Source organism: Aegilops tauschii, chromosome 7 (assembly GCF_002575655.3).
Source record: "Aegilops tauschii subsp. strangulata cultivar AL8/78 chromosome 7, Aet v6.0, whole genome shotgun sequence".
NCBI lineage: Eukaryota > Viridiplantae > Streptophyta > Magnoliopsida > Poales > Poaceae > Aegilops > Aegilops tauschii.
In genome coordinates, this window is record NC_053041.3 from 535,693,968 (window position 1) to 535,711,596 (window position 17,629).

The 17,629-nt window shown below is 43.8% G+C and overlaps 1 long non-coding RNA gene across 1 annotated transcript; it reads right to left on the reverse strand.

The window, feature by feature from the left end:
* Positions 1 to 15,550: 15,550 nt before the first annotated feature.
* On the reverse strand, positions 15,551 to 17,401 carry LOC141026399 (uncharacterized). The gene is made up of 3 exons (XR_012188481.1): positions 17,313 to 17,401; positions 16,965 to 17,079; positions 15,551 to 16,868 (listed from the first exon to the last, which is right to left on the reverse strand). It is a non-coding gene; the product is annotated as an uncharacterized lncRNA (long non-coding RNA).
* Positions 17,402 to 17,629: the final 228 nt, after the last annotated feature.

Here is a 17,629-nt window from a genome sequence, read left to right on the forward strand (position 1 = left end):
AGCGGCTGTTCGAAGAAAGGTTTCAAAGAGGCTTGGAGGAAGAGCGTCGTCAGAAAGAGAGGATGGAGCGGAAGCAACGCGAGGAGGAGAGGGCACGCCAAGCGAAGCTTGCTCGTGAGGAGGAGAGGGCAAGAAAGCTTGCAAAAGCTCGCAAGGCACAAGAGGAGGATGAGGCACGTGACAAGAAGGGGAAATGGCCCCGTATGACACAGTAAAGCCTTCGCTTCGGTGGCCTCGTCATGTAACCGGATGAAGCCATGCCAAATTTATCATGAACTATGTAGTACTAAGGCAAGAAGCCATGTGTCGTGAACTTGTCGTGAACGAATTTGCCATTTGTATTGAATTTGGTGTGAAAATGTTTGCAAGGTGTCGTGAACGATCGTGCGTTTGTCATCATATTCTGTGATTTGTCATGATTCTTATTGAAAAACTGTTGTGTTGGGAAGAGAAGAGGGATAGAACATAACATAGTGATCTGTTTTCACAGTTTACAACCCTACCGCCACAGGCCCTGGCGGTAGGATGCTGTACCCTGCCGCCGGAGCCCGTGGCGGTAAGGGGGGCAAAACTGCTGTGACGAATAAACCAAGCCCGTTGGCGGTAGGACCAAACCCTACCGCCGCAGGCCCTGGTGGTAGGCTGCTGGACCTTACCACCAGCGACCATGGCGGTAGGGGGCTATATTTTCTGTAACGAGAAACGCCAGCGCCCTGGCGGTAGGGTTGACCCTACCCTACCACCGCAGGCCCTGGCGGTAGGCTGCTAGACCTTACCACCAGTAACCACCAGCGACCGAGGTAGGGTCAACCCTACCGCCAGGGCGCTGGGGTTTCTCATTACAGAAAATATAGCCCCTACCGCCATGATCGCTGGTGGTAAGGTCCAGCAGCCTACCGCCAGGGCCTGCGGCGGTAGGGTTTGGTCCCTCCTGCTCTCCTCTGTTTTGCCCCATTTGTCGAATGTTAGCATAATATACCCGATTCTGTCAAATATTAGAATGATCATCTCGCAAGCACATACATAACTCAACTCAACATAGTTCATTACATTCACGAATAACACATGTTCAAACTTATTAAAACATGACTCGGTTCGGATGACATCCGTTGAAACTAATAACTCATGCTCAACGGCACATTTTCTAAACAGGTAACATATTTCTCATACTTATCAGACGTTCAATTTGATCGTCACGCGCTTGATTACGCTTCAGTTGAAAGTCTGTGGATCCTGCCCAATGACCCAACACACCATTCGTTTCACGGAACCAAGCCCATGCAGCACGGCGAGCTGGATTCTCTGACACGCCTTGTTTTATTGCCCATCCTATGACCTGGCCGGGTTTCCTCAAGTCCATCTCACGGAATTCTTCTTTGCTTGCAGTGAACGCAATCTCAACTGCCAAAGCGTGTCTGCAAGCATATTCCCGGTCTTGCAGCTCATCAAGCATCCTCTCTTTCTCGTTCACAAGCTTTCGGAAAGCTTTTTTCTCCGTAGCATCAGAAGGTTCCACGATAAGGTGATACTTGCTAAAATCCTTCATGGCCGCATTTGCCTCATCACAACTCTTCAACCATGCTTCACATTCCTTCTTCAAGCAACGGTGTCGCTCCGCCATGATCTTCTCACACGCTATGTTCATAGTCATGGATCGACTATCCATCCTACATGAATATACGGGTTTAAGATGACATAAACCAAAACATAAAATAAATTCAGTAGACTACAACACTTGGTTACTTGATATGACATACAACACCAAGTTCTTAATGAGTTCAAATGTTAAGGGTACAAGTCATAGTAGTTCAAATGACGACCAAGCATAGGGTACATGTCATTACAGTCCAAATGACAAAGATTACATAGCCTCATGCAATTCTATGCGGCGTACGGTCCCGGGTTGCAACAAATAACATCATTTCTTTCTTTGACCCATGCCCAACGAGAAGCCCAGTTCTCGTCCGACGAGAATGGTTGGCGAACTAACCAATCAATGACCTGACCATGATTGCCCATGTCTATCTCAACATACTCTCCCCTTGTCACACTCAATGCAATTTGCATTGCAAGATCATGCCTACAATTTTTTTCCGCCGTCTTGAGCTTCTTCATCTGCCTCTCCTTTTTTGTTATAAAATTTTCGGAACGGTCTTTATTGAAATAATTATATGAAAAGGCCCTACACTCCGCATTCAACGCATCAATGGCTTCGATCCACAAGTTCATCTTTTCCTCAATCAATTCGCGTTCACGGTTCGCCGCCGCCTCAGCAAAAGTTTCAAACAAAACGAACGGTGCCATCCTACATTTCGAAAAGTTGCTATTAAAGTAACTTAGCTTTAGTTGCTTTCTTAAGCCTAACCCAACCCCAATTATGTACATTAAGACTAGCACTAGATCTAGGTACACAAACTATTCTACAAGCAATTCTAAGCACATCATACATAAGGAAATCACAAACATAAACCTAAATGGATCATAGTAATTGATTTGACCACACCAAAATGATGAGCTAGGGTTTGCAATCAAATGAGCAAATGCAAAGTAAACAAAGATATCAACCAATAAAAATGAGGGGAAATGAGAGAGCCACCTTGAGTGATGAAAATGGTAATAATCCACCGGAGAAATCTCAAACAAATGAGACAGATTTGGGAGGCTCTTGTGCTTCAAAGAAAGAAGGGGGAGAGTTGAGCTCGGTGGAGAGGTGAAGTGGCCTGAATGAGTGGTTGAGGAGGGGGAGGAAATATCCAGCCCCTCCCCACCTTATCTACCACACAGGACCCTACCGCCAGAGGGTCTGGCGGTAGGCTTCAGTAACCTACCGCCGTACCCGATGGCGGTAGGCCCTTTTCCACATCAGCACCTGCCAACGGCCGTCAGTCGCCGTCAAAGGAGCTACCGCCAGAGGGGATGGCGGTAGGACGTGCAGACCTACCGCCAGACCCCCTGGCGGTAGGCAAAAGGGTCAGATCCCAAAATATTTTTGAACGGGGGTCAGATCCTGATTTTGTTTGCAAAAAGGGTCAAAACACAAAATTTTGCCCCAAGTGGAAGCACAGATGAAAGTCTCAGCGTGCACGCCTGACGATGTCCCTGATCCAGAGAGGGAACACTTGCATGGATTTGCCATGTCTCCTCGCGCTCAGACACGCCTTTGCCCTCGTCGTTCTCAAGTGAGAGAGAGAGAATATTTTTCACCTGATCGATCGCCGATTCATCATGATCGGCAGAACAAGTCCTGACTTTTCTTGCCATGGGACAACACAACAGGATATAGTAGTGGCTTTCAATAGCCATTTCCCGTTCATGCAAAATGTCAACTCAAGCGTGGGCAAACTTTTAAAAGGATACAGTAGTGGCGAAAAAGGTTGGAGTACACAACACACGCGCATGCATGTATGCATGCACAAGACCGTGTAAAAATGCATGATTTGTGTGCATGCATGCAAAGCTGGCCAGTCGACCTAAACTGTATCTCTGCCGCGCACACTAGACTTGTGATTCTTAGATTCCGGCCTTTCAAAATAAGAACCCAAAACAACACACGGGATTCGTGTCAAGATTCCCAGAATCGATTCTAAAAAATGAACTACGGGCGAAGCGAAACTAGAAGCGGCGATGTCGGTGATTCTAGCGATTCTGCACCAACCCACGAAAGAAAACGATTCGTTTTTAGCCCGTACCCCTATTTCCAGTCTAAATTACAAAGAAACTGCCACCATAACCATCACGCCCACCCTTACCCCTCATTCTACCGAGAAATTCCCCAACCGCCATCGCTCTCACCCCAGCCACCGCCGAGCAAGAAGAGCACGATGGGGCGATGGTCCGGCTAGGCTCCCGTGGCGCACATGAGCTCCCATGGATGTCGGCCTCCCACAGGGCCTCGTCATTCGTATCCTTCCATGGCACCCATGAGCTCTATGGCAGCCTCCTTGTATGCCAGGTCGACGCCGCCGTGTTGCCTGAGCGGCCTTGTCCGCTGGAGCCATAGCTTTCTAGGCTGCGAGAGGAGACCAGGCGCAGAGGCCGGAGGGAGGAGGCCACGTGCAGGGGCATCGTCGACACTGAACCTGTGCTGACAAGTGATGTCCTCTTCATGTCCTTCTCTTCCTCCAGTTGATAGCATGGCCTGGCTGCTAGACGTGGTGGCATTGGTCTTGAAACTGCTGCCTGCTACGTACAGGCTGTGTTGGAAATGGCAGTGCCTAGGAGGCGCTTAGACACGCTTAGGCACTAAGCGATGGCCAAACGCCTCGCCTAGGGTATAAATGGAAGTCTAGGCAGGGCAAGCAAGAAATTGGCTACGCAAGCGAGAAATCATGCCATATTTCATTGATATGACAAATGGGCCATGTTCAATGGCAGTAGATTGTAGTTAACTTATTTATATGCTAAATTAATATTAGTACACATATAATAACCACATATATACCCTGATAGTAAAAGCTATATTACCGCCTAGGCCACGCCTAGGGAACTTAAGTACCGCCTAGGCACTAGACGAGTGCTAACTGCCTCGCTTATGCTTAACGATTTTTTCCAACCTTGACTTTGCTATGCTTAATGCTTGTCACTAGTGCCCGAGTGCCATGATTTCAAATCTGAACATATTATGTTTTTATGAATATATTTGTGTTCTTGATCATACCTGCAAATTGTATGCACCTGTTATCATTCCGAACCCTAGACCACAAAGTGACAACAATTGGGATACTCTACGGGGATGGGGTTAATTTGAGGATTACATGTATTCACTATGTGATAACGCTTTGTTTCGGTTCTCTATTAAAAGGAGTGTCTTAATTACCCTTAGTTTTCATTAGGACCCCGCTGTCACGGGAAGGTAGGGCAAAATATGTTATGCAAGTTCTCATCACAAGCACGTATGACTATATACAGAATACATGTCTACATATGGTTGATGAATTGGAGCTAGTTTGTTATCGCTCTAGGTTATGACCGTTGCATAGTGAATCTCATCTGAACACCCCATAGTTGAGCCATACCTATACTTTTCTGCTATTGTCACAGTTAAATTCAGTACTATTCTACTCGTTACAAACTTGTTACTATTTCTGCTACTGTTATTTTTACTCTGTCACTTCTGCTATCATATTACCATGCTACTAATAAATTGATGCAAGGAAGTTATCTCTTTGGTGTGGTTGAATTGACAACTCAACTGCTAAGACTACTAAATATTCTTTGGCTCACCTTGTGTCTAATCAATAAATTTGGGATGAAATATTACCCTCGAAGTCTGTTGCGATCCCCTATACTTGTGGGTCATCAGTACCCAAAGAAGGAGCAGTGTGGGTTGATCTTGGAGCACCAAGGGACTTTTCAATTCCAGTGATGGGAGTCCTAGTTCTTGGTTCATCACTTGCACCTTCAAAATAAATCCATGATATGGGATCCAAGAGCCTAGAATAATAAGATGACGAGTAGAATATTGTCGAAGCAATGATTATAAATGGACTGAGGTGAAATATGTCGGGGGAGAGTTGAAGATATAATATGAGTTGTAAAACTTCTTGATATGTTCTTTTAACAAATTATATATTAGTATGCAATGGAGGAGCTAGAAGAGATTTGTAGGGGTGAGGGGGATGCTAATTTTCCCCATATAAGCCCTCCCATAAATAAATTCTTCAATAATTGGTTCAAACATGGGGGGGGGGCATTGGCCCCCTCAGTAAATAAATACCCCCACCTCTCCTAGTAAGTTCGTATGTTGAGACCCTTACCTAAGTACCCCTTCTGTGATGACCTTGTTGTCCTCCACAAAATAACCCAGCGAAGAGTGCCAGGATGACCACTAGTACAGTGGCAACGACACCCAAAATTATCTTCTTCATTTCTTCTCCTTCTTCTTTTCATCTACATACATTCATACAATATTATTCCAAATGAAAACTTTAGCTTATAAGAATTATTAGTATTCGGTATTTCCTTGTGTTATAAACTTACCTTTGCATGTGTTGGAGGAGAATGTGGCAAATTTCTGGATTGGCTCGCCGTTGAAAAACTTGTAAAGATGATATTGGTAGCTACACCACAGCGAAGCAGACCTCTGACCTGACCATCCGGTCAAATTGCTGGCAGACCACAAATTATCGAGACAGTCTCCACACTCTACAACCATCAAACTATGGAACGAACTACACCTAGCCGTAGGCGGAGTACTTGGTGCCATCTACGTTTATCTCCTCGACTGCAATGGCCAACCTATCAAACATGTTTATTGCGAGGCTTGCTACACTAGCAATAAGTGCACTGATTCCCGTGTCAACTGCCTTGCTTTGAACGGTGGCAGTATCAATCTGTTCCACTAATATAGTGCCGACGTGCGATGTCCACTTGATCATGTTGCCAAAAATTTGACGTGTTGAATGATCGAAAATAAGGGTTACTTCCTTTCTCAGCACACAAGCAACATGTGCCTTCTGGATGGCTTCATCGATGCAGGTGCTGCATCTGGAGGTGTCTTGACACTGTGCTAGGGCATAGGTGGCCTCTCCTAACACAATCGTATGTCCGATGAACATTACTGGAGAAGTCACCACCTTAGCTGGGGGGGGGGGGGGCATCGGCCCCCTTAGCTAATAAATAGCTCGACCTCTCCTAGTAACTTGGTATGTTGACACCCTTACCTAAATACTCCTTTCTGATGAACTTGTTTTCCTTCATAAAATAACCTAGGCGAGGAGTGCCAGGATGACCACTAGTATAGAGGCAACCACACCAAAACATATCTTCTTCTTTTCTTCTCCTTCTTGACATCTACATACATTCATATCGTATTATTCAAAATGAAAACTTTAGCTTATAAGAATTACTAGTATTCAATATTTCCTTGTGTTATCAACTTACCTTTGTGTGTGTTGGAGGAGAATGTGGCAAAATTCTGCATTGGTCACCATTGAAAAACTTGTAATGGTGAAACTAGTAGATGCACCATGGCGAAGCAGACCTCTGACCAGACCATCCGATCAAACTGCTGGCAGACCACAAATCATCGAGACAACCTCCACACTCTACAAGCATCAAACTCCGTGAAAGGACATGCGGCGCCCCCATGTTTGGTTTTGGTAATTGATGACAATTTCTATGGACTAATGGTTGCATTGGGTTATATTTGAAGGATTTGTCCATAGGTTTCTTGAAGTTCATGTGTTGGTTTCAAGGAGTTTATGAGTTGACCAAGGTGCTATTAAGGAATTATCCAAAGATTGGTCATGTGAGTGTTGAGCTTATTGGAGGCATGTCTTGAAGAAGAAGATTGTTTGATCATTCATGTTTACCTTCAAGACATCATCCAAATGAAGAGAGTTAGAAGATTCAAGGTTGATCAAGACTAAGTACAGAGAGTGATTCAACTTGATCAACACACAAAGTGTAGAAGATGTACCAAGAGGGATCAAGTGATCCTATGCTATAGTAAGCATTGTCCATTACGCTTTGTGTACTAACCCATGGTTGATGTCGCTTGAAGCTACGTTGGTATTTCCCCAAAGAGGAAGGGATGATGCAGCACATCGGCGGTAGGTATTTCCCTCAGATATGAAACCAAGGTTAAACCAGTAGGAGAACCAAGCAACACAACATAAACAACCCCTCCACATAGATAACAAATCCACACAACCTGACGTGTTAAAGGGGTTGTCAATACCTTCCGGGGTACGTCGCCTCAAGATAGGCAAACGGACGTGAGATAAATTGTAGCAGATTGATAGATCGAATGCCAAATAAAATAAATAGAAATAAAACGCAGCAAGTTATTTTTTGTATTTTTGGTTTAATAGATCTGAAAATAAATGCAAGAGAAAAGTAGATCACAAAGGCAAATATATGAGAAAGAAGACCCGGGGGCCGTAGATTTCACTAGTGGCTTCTCTCGAGAAAAATAACAAACGGTGGGTGAACAAATTACTGCTGGGCAATTGATAGAACTTAGAATAATCATGACGATATCCAGGCAATGATCATTATATAGGCATCACGTCCAAGATTAGTAGACCGCCGACTCCTGCCTACATTTACTACTATTACTCCACAAGTCGACCGCTATCCAGCATGCATCTAGTGTATTAAGTTCATGGAAAAACGGAGTAATGCAATAAGAACGATGCCATGATGTAGACAAGATCTATCTATGTAGAGATAGACCCCATCGTTTATCCTTAGTAGCAACGATACATATGTGTCAGTTCCCCTTCTGTCACTGGGATCAAGCACCGTAAGATCGAACCCACTACAAAGCACCTCTTCCCATTGTAAGATAAATAGATCAAGTTGGCCAAACAAAACCCAAATATCGGAGAAGAAATACGAGGCTATAGGCAATCATGCATATAAGAGATCAAAGAAACTCAAATAAGTTTCATGGATATAAAAAGATATAACTGATCATAAACTCAAAGTTCATCAGATCCCAACAAACACACCGCAAAAAGAGTTACATCATATGGATCTCCAAGAGACCATTGTATTGAGAATTCAACGAGAGAGAGGAAGCCATCTAGCTGCTAACTACGGACCCGAAGGTCTACAAATAACTACTCATGCATCATCGGAGAGGCACCAATGGAGGTGGTGAACCCCATCCGAGATGGTGTCTAGATTGGATCTGGTGGTTCTAGACTCTGTATCGGCTGGATGAATATTTCGTCAACTCCCCTAGGGTTTTGGAAATATTGAGGTATTTATAGAGCAAAGAGGTGGTCCGGGGGCACCCGAGGTGGGCACAACCCACCAGGGCGCGCCTGGGCCTCCTGGCGCGCCCTGGTGGGTTGTGCCCTCCTCGGGACACCCTCCAGGCGCAGTCAGGGCCGATTATGTTCCTTCTGGTCCATAAAAAATCTCCGTAAAGTTTCGTTGCATTTGAACTCCGTCTGATATTGATTTCCTACGATGTAAAAAACATGCAGAAAACAACAACTTGCACTTGGCACTATGTCAATAGGTTAGTACCAAAAAATGATATAAAATGACTATAAAATGATTATAAAACATCCAAGATTGATAATATAACAACATGGAACAATAAAAAATTATAGATATGTTGGATACGTATCAATGGTCTACGTGAGAGTTCTATGTGGGGTTAGGTATGTTTCCATGGACTTGCGTCAAGAGGAAGATATCATACAACCCATGGAGAGGATGACATCAAGTGGTGATCGTCATCAAGATTGCGGTGTGCAAGTTCAAGTGGAGCATCACGAAAAGATCAAGTGCTTGAAGCTTGTCGTCCATTGTGGTGACAATGGACTTGTGAAGATGTGCCGAAGAGTGGCTCATCCATAGTGGAGTATGGGGGAGAAATCAACTAGTCTTCATCGACCCAAATCAAGAAAGGTGGTCCATCTTGAGGAGGACAAGATCGCCATCATCTAGCTCAAGTGGATCAGGTGCAAGGCAAAGGTTTTCCCTTGATAGGTTTTCTATTTTACTGGTCTCATGGTGGTAGTTGGGAGACCGGGTTATAGGATCAATTGCCGTACTATCTAGGGGGGCTCTCAAGTTGGTAGCTTGATCGTATCATTCGTAAAGAGCTCAAACCATTGCATCCATGCATCATCTTTCTTGGTTCTTGTTTGGTTTTTCTCCTTGTGCGATTTGGATATTTCGGGCCATCTTCATGACAAGCTCGAGTTCATCAAAAACGGAGTTCACATGCATCTTCTATGATGTTTTCAATGTTGGAGGTTATGTCGGTTCTTCTCTGTTGGAGGTTTCAGTCCTCTATATGTTAGGCATACCTCCCCTACCTCCGTTGTTGGATGCTACTCGTCGTCTTCTATCCAACAAGCTTGAGTTTGCTTAGTTCGGAGCTCATTTGCAGAAGTTATGGCAGTTCTGGTTTTCTTGTTACATCTGTTTTGACTAAAGAAGTGATAGAGAGCTGCAAGCGGTAGTACCGCGGGCAGCATCGGTAGTACCGCTGCTAGTTCCACTTGTAGTACCGCTTACTGCTGGGGTCTCGACTTTTTGTGTCGATTTCTACGGTAGTACCTCTGTGTCTCTACCGTGCAACCTTTTTAGACCCAGCAGGATGAGCGGAAGCAGGAACGGTAGTAGAGGCGGTAGTACCGCCTTTCGGCAGTAGTACCGCCCTACCACCGCTACTACTACCGCTCGACGCTCTGTTCTCCCCTGTTTCTTCTTTCTCCTTGCATTCCGTAGGTAGCGGTAGTACCGCTCCCAGAGCGGTAGTACTGCTCCTGTGCGGGCTGCACACATAACGGTTGGATTTTTTCCCACCTATAAAAGGGGGTCTTCTTCCCCATTGAACCTCATCCCTTGAGCTCGTGTTCTTCCCCCATTGTTGACCTTCTTCGAGCTTGCTATCTCTCAATCCTCCATGGATTCTTGCTAGTTTTGGGGGGAAAGAGAGAGGAGATCTAGATCCACATTTCCACCAATAACTTTCTCCTCTATGTGAGGGGAACCCCTTGGATCTTGATCTTGGAGTTCTTGGTGTTCTCCTTCTTGTTCTTCCTCTCTTTTTCCTCCATAGCTTTCATTGCTTTGGTGGGATTTGAGAGTGAGGGACTTGGGCACTCCGTGTGCCCTTGCCATTGCATTAGTTGCATCAGTTTGAGTTCTCCACGGTGATACGTGGAAGTTATAAGTTGAGAAGCTTATTACTCTTGGGTGCTTGATACCCTTGAGCTTGTTCCCCTTGGGTGCTTGGGCGCCCTAGACGGTTGGTGGTGCTTCGAAGCTCAATCATCGCGGTGTAAGGCTCCGGGCAAGCGTCAGGGTCTCCAATTAGGTTGTGGAGATCGCCCCGAGCAATTTGACGGGTACCGGTGACCGCCCTCAAGGGTTGCCAAAGTGTACGGGTTCGGTGACCGCCCCCAAGGGTTGCCAAAGTGTACGGGTTCGGTGACCGCCCTCAAGGGTCCCTTAGTGGAATCACAGCATCTTGCATTGTGCGAGGGCGTGAGGAGATTACGGTGGCCCTAGTGGCTTCTTGGGGAGCATTGTGCCTCCACATCGGTCCAAACGGAGATTAGCATCCGCAAGGGTGTGAACTTCGGGATACATCGTCGTCTCAGCGTGCCTCGATTATCTCTTACCCGAGCCCTTTACTTATGCACTTTACTTTGTGATACCCATATTGTTTCTTGTCATATATCTTGCTATCACCAAGCTGTTTATCTTGCTTAGCATAAGTTGTTGGTGCACATAGGTGAGCCTAGTTGCTGTAGGTTTTGTGCTTGACAAATTAACCGCTAGGTTTATTCCGCATTTGTTCAAGCCTAAAGCGTAATTATTTTAAAGCGTCTATTCACCCCCCTCTAGGCGACATCCTCGATCTTTCACTCCGGTACACACTATGCCCAGCCGTAGGCGGAGTACTTGGTGCCATCTACGTTGATCTCCTCGACTGTAGTGGCCAACCTCTCAAACATGTTTGTTGTCAGGCCTGCTACACTGGCAATAAGTGCACCGATTCCCATGTCAAATTCCTTGCTTTGCATGGTGGCAGTATCAACCTGTTCCACTGATATGCCACCGACTTGCAATGTCCACTTGATCATGTCGCCAGAGATTTGAAGTGTGCAAAGATCGGAAATGAGGGTTATTTCCTTTCTCAGCACACAAGCATCCTTTGCCTTCTGGACGGCTTCATCGATGTAGGTGCTGCATCTGGAGGTGTCTCGGCACTGCCTCTGTTGGAAAAGGCAGTGCCTATGAGGCGCTTAGGCGTGCTTAGGCACTAGGCGATGGCCAAAAGCCTCGCCTAAGGCATAAATGGAAGTCTAGGCAGGGCAAGCAAGAAATTGTCTACGCAAGCGAGAAATCATGCCATATTGCATTGATATGAAAATGGACCATGTTCAATGGTAGTAGATTGTAGTTAACTTATTTATATTCCTTAAATTAATATTAGTACACATATAATAACCAGAGATACACCCTGATAGTAAAAGCTATATTACCGCCTAGGCTGTGCCTAGGGCGCTTAAGCACCACCTAGGCACTAGGCGAAGGCTAACCGCCTCGCTTACGCCGACCGCTTTACAGGGAGAAGAGACAAATGGAATTGATTCTCATCAAGTCATCATGCCATTCTTCTTACAGCCACCTTCTTCCGCTCACGACCTTACTTGTTGCCTCGTTCCATGGCGCTTCTCCTGCTCCTCTGCCTACTTTTCTGTTATTTGTCATTTTTTTTCTTCTTTGGTGGAAATTTTTTCTCAGATCACGTGCGTATGATCCCGGCCAGATTTTGTTTGCTCAATTTATGTTGACCATTTGTGCATTCCGGACATTGTGGACATTTCACAACACTTCTGGTTTTCCTATAGCAGAGTAAACAAAGAGTCGGCTTTGGATTCTCGAAAGCCACAACCACAGCTGATTTTTAGAATCTAAGCCACAACTGATTTTTAGAATCTAAGCCACAGCTGATTCTCGGGAATCTGTAGCCCAAATAAAGGGGGCCTTTCTCTGCACATCCAAGTATACGAGTCAACCTGAATATACATGGCCGGAAAAGTTACCCTGCTTGGGCGCAAAATGCAGTGAGTGGAGTGCACCAATACACACAAATCGGCAGTGAGTTCGTCCAGATTTGACGAGCTTTGACCTAGCCGACATGGTCAGTTCACCACCAAATGATTGTAATTTTGACATCAGAAAAAAGGCATGCGAGAAATGATCAAAGGTTGCCTACCTTTTCATGAAGGATCTTATTGAAACGGGCTATGTAGACACACAACCATCGGCCAAATGCAACCGCATCTACGTCATGATCGACAACACCATAACCACATCTACGTCATGATCGACAGCACCAAGGAAGGAGGAAGAGAGTGATATGTTGTCGAAATCGATGGACCGCCAGATCAAAATCTAGCCAACCAAAATTCAAAAGAAAAGGTCTAGCCATCAAAATTATGGACCGAAACTTAGGAAAAAGAATAGACGGATGAAGTTACTGCGCGTAGACATTATTTTACAGCTTTGCTAAGTCTCGATCGACTAAGACTTTGTTATATCTCAGTCGATGCTATATTTCTTTGATCTTGCATAAAGATTCGTACATGAATTTACTTTCAATTTTTTCTTTTTATACAATATCACTTGACCGAGACTTGGTTAAATTGACTGGCCACACCGATTCATTTATGCTTGGCATGCGACAAAGGAGCAAGCTGAGCAGCTTCCATGAACATGCACGCTGGCTTGCACGCTTAGCTCTTACGGCATCATTGCATTTGTGAACTTGTAAGGTACTTGAAAGGTTTAATATGAAAGATGCAAAATCTGTTATCTCTCTGCTTGCAGGCCATCATAAACTGAATTCAAAACAATGTCCTACAAGCAAGAAGGAGAAAGAAGAAATGAGGAAAGTACCTTACCAATCTGCTGTGGGAAGTTTGATGTATGCCATGGTACGCATTAGGCCTGATATTGCCTATGCAGTTGGAGTTGTTAGCCGGTTCATGACAAATCCAGCTAAAAGTCACTGGGAAGTAGTGAAGTGGATTCTCAGGTATCTCAAGGGTACTTCTACATCTTGTTTATGCTTTGGAAGCGGTGATCCTGTATTGCAGGGCTATACAGATGCATATTATGCAGGTGACAAGGATCGTAGGAAGTCCACATCTGGATACCTGATGACTTATGCAGGGGGAGCAGTGTCATGGCAATCAAGATTGCAGAAATGTGTTTCTACATCAACTACAGAAGCTGAGTACATTGCAGCACTTGATGCTGGCAAGGAAGTTTTGTGGATGAAGAACTTCTTACAAGAGCTCGGCATGAAGCAAGAGAAGTTTGTTCTGTTTTGTGACAGTCAGAGTGCTATTCATCTTGCCAAGAATTCAAGCTATCACTCTTGAACCAAGCACATTGATGTGAGGTACCATTGGACTCGAGATGTTGTGAGTTCCAAGTTGCTGAAACTTGAGAAGATCCATACCAACAACAATGGTTCGGATATGATGACCAAGATATTGCCAAATAAGAAGCTACAAGTATGTTGCAAGGTAGCGGGCATGGTGATGCCCCCCTCATGAGTCGGAGGGGGAGATTTGTTGGGATATCCTCCTCATGTGGGCTGTGAGGAGATGACCATTTGAGGCCTTTTAGGAAGCCCAAGAGGTGCAGAAGCCCACTACCCATTAGGGTTATGACCTAGGGTCATTTTGGACTTTGCACATGAGTGGATGGGGATGCTTTACCCTCCATCCAGCAGCCACCACCAAGAGTGATGAAAATCAGTTCATCCTCCAAGAGAGAAGAAGAGAGAAAACCAAGAGAGCAAGGGAAGAAGAGGAAGATTGAAGGAAGAAGCAAAGGGAGCTCCTCCCCAAGGCTGTGATGGTCCAGATCCACTACCTTGTCTCCTTCAAGATTTGGTTCCACCATCTTTGGTGAGATTGTTCCAATCCCTAGTTCTTGAGCCCCAAATCTTGTTGTGTTCATCCAAGATTTAGAAATCTTGATGTATGAGATCCTCTAGTGCTGTCTAGAGAGGAACTTGTTGTATCCCACATTTGATAATACTGGAAGCGGATTTGGGTGGCTTCGGCCCGTGGTTTTTCCCCTCAAGTTGGGGGGTTTTCCACGTAAAATCTGGTGTCTCTTTGTTGATGCTTGGCGCTGTCCAGAAACTTACTCCTATCACAAGACACTAGGCTGAGGAGTGTCTTGCCTGCTGAGTAACATTTTCTGCCTCCATATATGCTGCTGCATATGTTTCCTTCCGTGCTAAGCAACGATCCTTGAGTTAGTATATGATGTGGTGCTGAGATTACTTGTTTCCGCTGCAGTTATGAGTTAATCACAAGTGTATTTGTGTGCTAATTCCCAACATGTATGTACGTGATCACGTCACTTAATTAACAGGACATCAACTACAAGTAGTTATTATAGTACCATATTCAGTTTTTACTTTTTTGGGAGGTGGTCGATCGATGAGTAAAGCGGCCTGAGAGATCGATCGATTGCAAAACTCGTTCGTGGGACAACAACCACCTGATTTTTAGCAACAGTGACGTAGAACCGCACGAGGTGATCCTGAACGATCGATGGCGAGCCGGCTAGCTCGCTGCTTTGGGAGTGATCAACGAAAAGACGAATCCGAGCTCCGATGGGGAGGCACGCCTCCTAAGCGTTCATGTGCGCACTTATCTAGCTTATGTACATTTATGGGTCTAGATTAATCCTTAATGAAACTTATATAAAACAAAAGTGATTTGACTACATGTGAATATTCTATCCATGAGTTCTACAATTTATTACAAGCTTGCTATTATGAAGATCACATGTGCTCCTCTGTCGTCCTGTGCGCACCAGTCTTATCGGTGTACTTGTGAATGTGTATATATAGCCTAGAGGAGCACCAATTTTTCAAGAACCAATACAGTTAACAGAATACATAGGAAGCTAATAGGTCTATATTAACAGATAGGTGACAATCTATAAGCTGGATGACAAGCACACCCTGCAAACCGACAATTACACTTCATAATAAAAAAGAACACAATTCAATCATGTTCATACGTGTGTCCAGGCAAGAAATATGGCCCTACTAAGTGAAATGAGGTCATAAGTGTCCAAAAAAGCATTTTCACATCTTTGACAATTCAAAATGAGTTCAGTGTAGTCAATGTTGACAACTGAAAAGGCAAGAAAGGGAACAACATAGAAAACAATTCTTCGCATCCTTGCAAATGTTGCTATTATTAAATAAGGCGTGTAGGCATCCCTCTCCAACTTAAAACGTTACTCCCTTTGTTCCTAAATATAAGTCTTTTTAGAGATTTCAATATAGACTACATACGGAGCAAAATGAGTGAATCTACACTAGAATATGTCTATATTCATCTGTATGTAGTCCATATTAAAATATCTAAAAAGATTTATATTTAGGAACGGAGGAAGTAGTTCTTCTGAGGAAGCTCTTAATTAGCAATCATACTGGTCTCTTCTGTAAGTCACAAAATCTGAAACAGTAACAATGTACAAGACACAGTACTCTACATCACATTAACTTTGTTAGGAAAATGGCTAGCAAAATGATATTAATTACCCAAAAAGCAGGGATCTTCTTTAATTTGTTTGCCAAGCTTACCTTTCATTAGCATGGGGTACATAATGCAAATAGTGGAAGAGCTCAAAGCTACTTGGTGTACTAACATTATAATGGCTACTAGAACCATGTCAATGCAATACCAAGAATAACATAGAATTCAATTTATAGAAGGGCGCAAAAACTCAACATGTCATTACTATTCTCTTTACTATTTTGACTGAAAATTAAAGCAGTTCAAACCTACTGGAACAAATCGAAAGTGCATGTTACAAACATCATAATGCGCTGAAACTTGAAAGGAAAACAAGAGAGAATTCACACTTGAGATTCAAGTGCCAGGGCTGTCATCAACTTCACAATTGACAAGAAAAAGAAGTTCAAATAATCCCGCGGCTCATATTTATCATCTAGTACATCATTTGCATTTTCTTTGTTCTACCATGTCAGAGAAAGACAAACCATGTGATTCTACAATATAAACAGACTTGGTAGCTTTAGCAGACCAAGAATATACGATTAGACGTGTTGAGCACCATTACTCCATCAAGCAATTAGACATGACTATCAATCTGAATCGACTTTCGTCGGCATTACAGAGTTCAGCTGGTTAGCAAAGAAAAAAAATCATTGCATAGTTATACCAACCATTTCCGAGATACTCGCAAGCAAAGAGGTTACATCAGATAGATGGAATGACACTGACCTAGAGTTTCACATTGGCCACACTGCGTAGGATTTTGGATGGTAGGCTGAACAACGATAGGTACTGGTCAAGCTGCTGATGTGTAGAGGCCTCAAGCTATACAGTAAATCATGATTAGTTTGAGAAAAGAGTATCCACCAAGAAGATTTGAACAAATGAGATAGGCAGAAAGATATATAAACAAGTGAGTACCTGTTCCGTATGACTCTGGGAAAAGTAATAGACTCATTCATCTTATCAGGTTATCATAATCAGGGGACCTCAACAAGCATGCCAGACCTCCCGGAAAGTGCATCGCTATAGATTCCTACATGGAAACAACTGATTTATAATAATAGGTCATAAAGCATTTAGAACAATAGAGACTAAGGATACATGGTACAACGCTATCTGCTTTCTTAATTTTAGATTGTCAAAAATTAATTGTTTATCTTGAATTTTCCTAGTCATAATTAGAAAGGTCAAGCAAAAAATATACCCAATTGAAGTGTCCGGTAGTCCTATTTATCATTATTTACAAAATAAGGTCAAGAAGCTTACCATCTATATCAATCTTTTCATTACCATTGTAAAGTCAGAGCTAGATGCACCACACAGGTCAATCAGATCATGTTTGTCAACTCTAAGCTGCGAGGCAATTAAGGAAAGATTTAGTACTACAAGCAACAAATGATAGTTATATAGCTCCAACTAACATGCAATTGAACCATTTTTACTGATTCTGTTGTCACCCTACGCCTCTTTGCACCTAAATAGAATATTGACTAAGTAAACACTGGCTAGCAACGAGTTCATAGCTGCTTTTGCTTTTTGAATGTAGTTCATGAATAATTTCCAAATTTGTCTTTGAATTTGGC